The sequence below is a fragment of the Symphalangus syndactylus genome, chromosome 4, assembly GCF_028878055.3.
Source record: "Symphalangus syndactylus isolate Jambi chromosome 4, NHGRI_mSymSyn1-v2.1_pri, whole genome shotgun sequence".
NCBI lineage: Eukaryota > Metazoa > Chordata > Mammalia > Primates > Hylobatidae > Symphalangus > Symphalangus syndactylus.
The window spans coordinates 19,864,575-19,870,574 of NC_072426.2; the positions used below are offsets into that span (position 1 = coordinate 19,864,575).

The 6,000-nt window shown below is 39.5% G+C and overlaps 1 protein-coding gene across 3 annotated transcripts in view; it reads right to left on the minus strand.

Annotated features, from left to right (window-relative positions):
• The window catches only part of MEI4 (meiotic double-stranded break formation protein 4), a 374,155-nt gene extending 368,414 nt beyond the window's left edge, over nucleotides 1–5,741 (minus strand). For 2 of the 3 annotated variants that reach the window (XM_063637851.1, XM_055274202.2), the window contains exon 1: nucleotides 5,222–5,741. The gene's annotated coding sequence lies outside the window, so the exon portion shown is untranslated. Of the gene's footprint in view, nucleotides 1–2,791; nucleotides 2,956–5,221 lie in introns of those variants that run through there. The other variant, XM_055274201.2, reaches the window with a different exon arrangement.
• Nucleotides 5,742–6,000: the final 259 nt, after the last annotated feature.

Here is a 6,000-nt window from a genome sequence, read left to right on the forward strand (position 1 = left end):
CCAAAATCTAAGGAGTATAATAATGGACATAAGAACAGAGAAAAATGTCCAAACAAAAAATCTCAGAACAAGATACTAAAAATCTCTGAGTCTACAGATGTCTGTCATTTAAATCTGAAACCTAAATAAAAAGTTCAACAAATTACTTTAAATAGTGCTCCCAAAAGTAATAAAAGAATGATTCCTGTACTTTTGTTATTTTAAGGAAAACCTAAAGAAAATGAGATAGTATATACACAGCCCTCTAAATATCTAAAATTTGTAAACTATTTTACCTCCTTGATAGAAAGCCTTGAAATATACGTAAGTTTAATAACAGAAAGAAGAAAGCCCTCATCCAAAACAACTGTTCATATTTTAAACAGCAGAGGAGGAAGTACAAAAAGGGTTAAGATTATATTCTCCCTTAAATTTGCAAATAAGGGAAGAGGAAATGTTGGTTCTTTTCATAGTTATTGGAGGGCTCATGCTTAACTAAGCTCCATCAGACAACACATAGAAAAAGAGCTTATTGCAGCACTGTTTACAATAGCAAAGGCTTGGAACCCACCCAAATGCCCAACAATGATAAACTGGATAAAGAAAATGTGGCACATATACACCACGGAATACAATGCAACTATAAAAACGGATGAGTTCATGTCCTTTGGAGGAACATGGATGAAGCTGGAAACCATCATTCTCAGCAAACTAACACAGGAACAGAAAACCAAACACTGCATGTTCTCACTCATAAGTGGGAATCGAACAATGAGAACACATGGACACAGGGAGGGGAACATCCCACACCGGGGCCTGTCAGAGGGTGGGGAGGGATGGCACTAGGAGAAATACCTAATGTATATGATGGGTTGATGGGTGCAGCAAACCACCATGGCACGTGTACACCTATGTAATAAACCTGCACGTCCTGCACATGTATACCAGAACTTACAGTATAATAAAAAATAAAAATAAAAAATAAAAGAAAACAAACAAAAAAAAAAAGAAAAAGAGCTTCTTTTCTAGCCACCCTGTTTTAAACAGAGAGAGATGGTAAGGTACTCAAAAACTTACTGTCTGAAGAACAGAGGATTAAAATGTGAATTTGACTCATTCTACAAAATCCCAATGTAAAGGACAAGGACAGCAGAGAGAAGTTGTATATATAATATTCCATCAACCAGATGCATCTGGATTCAATTTATCAACAAAACAATATTGCATTTCAATATATCTTGCTGTATTTCCAAAATGCAAGGGTTATAATAATGAACATAAAAAATAAATAGTAGTAGTACTATATTTTTATTCATATGGTTTTTTAGTATTGTATTATTGTTTTCAATTTTTTAAATATATTCAATCTGTGGTTTGTTTGAATCTATGGATAAAGAACCCACAGATAAGGGAGGTCTACTGAATTTACTCTACCCAAAATGGCAGTACCATACAGTGCATGTCAGAGAACCTGAAAATCTGAATATAGAACGATTTAGCCTAACTTAGGTAATTTTCCATCAAATATTCTGTTCCTTACTCTTTTATTCAACAGATATATTTAATTATCCCAAACCTGTCAGGCACTGTGGTAGACACAGGGATATAACAGTCAACAAAACAAGTCTATCTCTGCCTTCATGGAGCTTTTAGCTATCAATCATTCCTATCTATAACACTCCCTGTTCAGTAAGAAATCTCAGAGATGCTGTAAATCAGAGATTGGAAAACTGGCCCACAGGCTAAATCTGGCTGGCCTGCTTCTATAAACCACATTTCATTGAAACAGACATGCACATTCATTCATGTATCATTGCTTTTGCACTACAGCTTTGCAGTTTAGTAGTTGCAACAGAAACAGTATGGCCTGCAAAGCCTGAACTATTTACTCTATTGAATAAATATTTATTTTTTTCTGGCACTGTTCAGAAATAGTTTGCCAAGCCTTGTTCCAAGTAAAACCTAATGCTTTAAGGATGTGTATTAAAAGATACATACTGTCACTTATACTGAATTCCTTAGTTACAAACCATATGATGGAGGGTTGACTTCCTACAGGGATGTATTTCTACCACTATAATATTTATTTTTCACTTTCTTTCCTTGTAAAGGCAGGTGACAAAAAAAATTACGTGGCTACTATCTTCTATTAACAGCTTACTCTCTTTGGATGATGTTAATGTTGTCTTATATCTAATCTTTTGATAGATCAGAGTTCTTCCACATCATAGAAGGCCCATTTTTCAGAAAAGATCTTTTTCTCTGAATCAAATCAAATCAATTTTGACAGGAGTGATTTTAGGCTATCTTTTAAATTGAACAATAAAATTGATTGTAAAAGCACTTAGCCAACACTCAGGTGCTATATAAATGCAAAATCATAGCAGCAATAGTACCTTCATTTCCCTGAAGATAAATGAGTGGATGCTTATTCCCCAATCACTTGACCCAGAGAGCATCAAAATTTTAAATGAAAGAAAAGAAAACTAACCTCCATTGGCTGTTATCAAAACTTCCTAATGCGAAGTGACAGGCCCTGTGCTCACTGTGGTTCCTCCAAAGGATGTTAAGAGGCTAAAACTGTGGCTGAACATCGATTTGCCATACCCAAAACTCTTTTCTTTTCCTAATGGGAATCAATGTAGCATGAATAAAAGTAAATGTCTACTTAGTTCATATTTAGCCACCACAATGCAGAAATAACTGGCTTGAGAAAGATCCTTGCAAAGCCTTGGTTTTTGAAAGTTTTCCCACTTTATCAACCTACTGGCAAAATACATTTCAAGTGCTCAAGAGTGGAGAACCAGCTCACCAGTGAACAGAGAAGCGGAAATGAGATGATAACAGGGCAAGACAAGGCCGCATTAGGGGTGGGAGGGCTGACTTGGTAACAAGAGAGATCTCTCTTAGGCACCAGCTTAAACATTCTATTCTTGAAAATTCCTTCCTTGATATCCTCAGGCCATGTCAATTCCTTCTGATTACAGATGCTCTTAACATTCTATACTCTTTGTTTCTATCAGTTATCACAATTGCAGTTGGATAATCCGTATGTAGTCAGTCATTTGATGTCTATGGGCCTTAGTCGTGAGCTCCACTGAGCCCATTTCCTGTCTGTTCAGAGCAGAAATCTCTGTGGCTAACACATGATGAGCTCTGAAAATCTTAGCTGAATAACTTAACATGAATGGATAGATAAGCCAGCTGGATTCTAGGCACTTTGCTGGCACATAAGGAAGCTATGATTACTCGATAACGGTCTCCTAAAAAATAGCCAATATCTTCCTTCCTATCCTTTAACATTAAGTTATATTCTAAGAAAGTACACTAATTGCATACCAACCCCTTGTACCTTTTCCATCAATCCTCTCCTCTCAGCTCTTTCAATGTCGTTCCCTGAATTGACTTCTACCTTTCAATACATAATCATGTTCAGGTTGCTCCCAGCTTTAAAAAAAGAAAAAAATATATACATAATCATGTTCAGGTTGCTCCCAGCTTTAAAAAAAGAAAAAAAAAACACCCCCACCTGACCTTGGTCGCAAATGACATCATAACTGCCAAACCTTAAGACCACCTGCAAACCCCCATTCTATTTATCTGCAGTATTTGACCCTGACGAGCACTCCTCCACTCTTAAAACACTTTGCTCTCTGACTTCAGCAGCCTTAGTCCCATGATTATTGTCCTATATTTTAAAATGTGCCTACACTTTCCTCAAACCATTAGTATCTCGTCATTATGATGGTATCAGCTTTCTAACTGATCTCTAACTCCCTCCAATCTATTCTCCACAATGTAGTCATATGTGTGTTTGCCTCAACAATGCTCCTAAGTGACCTAGCCTAATTTAGCTAGCTTTCTTATAATAAATTGTCACCCTGACCTTCAGCTTCAAGCACCTTGATATGGCAGAGTTTAATGTACACATGCCTTATGAAAGAATTAAAATATTCTCTTTGATCTTCACCACAATATCCAATGGACCGCTAACATCCTCATACACACTAAAGACATGGTATAACGTAACATTTTCTAAGCTTTAACAAGGCCTACAAAACACTGTTTTTGCAAAGCTGATTCCAAATACTGGCATTCAAACTAACATTCACAAAAAAAGAATAAAAAACATACTCATGGTTATCAATTTTTGTGTGACCATTTTCAAATTTTACATCTGAATTTATGCTCCATTACCATGTCCTGAAAGTCATCCATACATGTTTCAAATTACACATGCTCTTTATTGCATTTGATCTGAAACTCTTCTGAAGGACTAAGTCCTCACATATAAAAATAAATAGAATAATGGATAGCAACTCACAAATCCCCGTCAAGTGACTAAGTCTCTTTGCAGTCATATAATACGCTGTAAATCTCTCGCTTTTAAAAATACAAACAAACCCCCCAAAAGTGATCAGTGTGTGTAATCAATTTGACACAAATGTTGCTAGTGAACAATATTCATATTTTTCTACATTATGTGCATTTTATGAATATAAAACAACTGCACATTGCCTTATCTATGGTTCCTGATGCAATTCAAGTCCAAATGTGTCTGCAATTCCAGACTTTAAAACCATTCAAAGCTTTTCAGTCCAAGATATTTCTCCAGACTTAATTCCTGCCTCTTCAAACAATCTAGACATACCAAGACATTCTGTTTTCTTCATACATATGTGGCTTCCTGCCTTTACTCTTAACAAGCCCTTCATTTGTACTGTATTCCTCACACCTGCCTTCATTTTCCAAATGTTTCTTATCCCTCCTTAAAGGGACACCTCCTCCATGAAGCTTCTCCCTCAAGCCCCCATGTCCCACACTACTTTATCAAATCCTTCTTATGCAAGTTCACCCTTTACCCTCAATGCTTCCTATGGATCTATAAATCCCTTGCTAACTGAAGCCTGTGAGGTCCTTGAGACAAAAGACCAAGTCTGTCCCATCTTTGACACCTACAGCACTTCACCTATTTCGTCCAACAGAATGGGTGCTTAATAAAAAGATCTGCTCAGTGAATAGATTTGACAACTCCACCAAAGACCTCAAAACACAGACCTCTCTTCCAAGCTCGGGAACCATTTTGGTGGTCAAGCCAGGCTGGAACATGCTCAGACTCTGGCATATACCACAGAAATCCACACAGGTGTGGGCCGATGCTTCAGCAGCTCCACAGCAGATACAGTCTATAATCAATTAGGTAAATAGAACCGTCCAAACGTGTGCGGAGCTCCATACACACCTGCGAATATTGCGAGCTCAGGTCCAAACCCAGGGCACGTGAAAGGGACGGGTGGTCCACAGGCACAGAAAGCCAGGCCTCGCGCGGTAGGAGGGCGTCCTGGAAAGCTGTGCAGGGCCCGCCCCGCCTACCTTATGGGTTCCTGTAGCGGGGGAGGGCGCCCTCAAGCGGGCCCAGGAGCCCTGGAGCAGGCGCTCTGCGCCATCCCCAGGGGCGGGGTTCCACGTGCTGCCCAGCAGGTGGTCACCAGAGCCGGCGGGGAAACGCTTACTAGCGCCCAGGGCCTTCCACTCGTGGGGGGAAGTGAGGGAGCAGGTCCCGGAGACCACAAGCCCCAGAAACCCCTGCGGCCGACTCGGCCCCTTCTGCCCCTCTTGGCGGCCTGTTCCGAGGAGGAGCAGCCAGTCCAGAGAAAATGACTCCAACTCTGAGCAGGAGCCTAGTCAACGGGGGCACTCGGCTCTGCGGACCCGGCGTTCTTTAATATGGGCTTTGGGAAGGAAATGGCGCAGGCCAAGTCTCTTTCCTCCGGAGAGCGCCCCCTCGAGCTTGCTCGCCTGAAAGTGAGATTAAGGCCTTGAAGAAAGAAAAAAAAATCGCTAGAGAGACATCTCACGGAAATAAATGCATTGATTCTAATGAGGGAGCAGGATGGGAAAGGGGGACTTCGAGAACTGATGAAAAGATGAATTATAAAACGATTTTTCTTTTTCCAAAAGGAAAATTAAATTTTTATTTCTTGCAAGAAATTGTGATTGTAGAGTGATTTTTCTCACTTT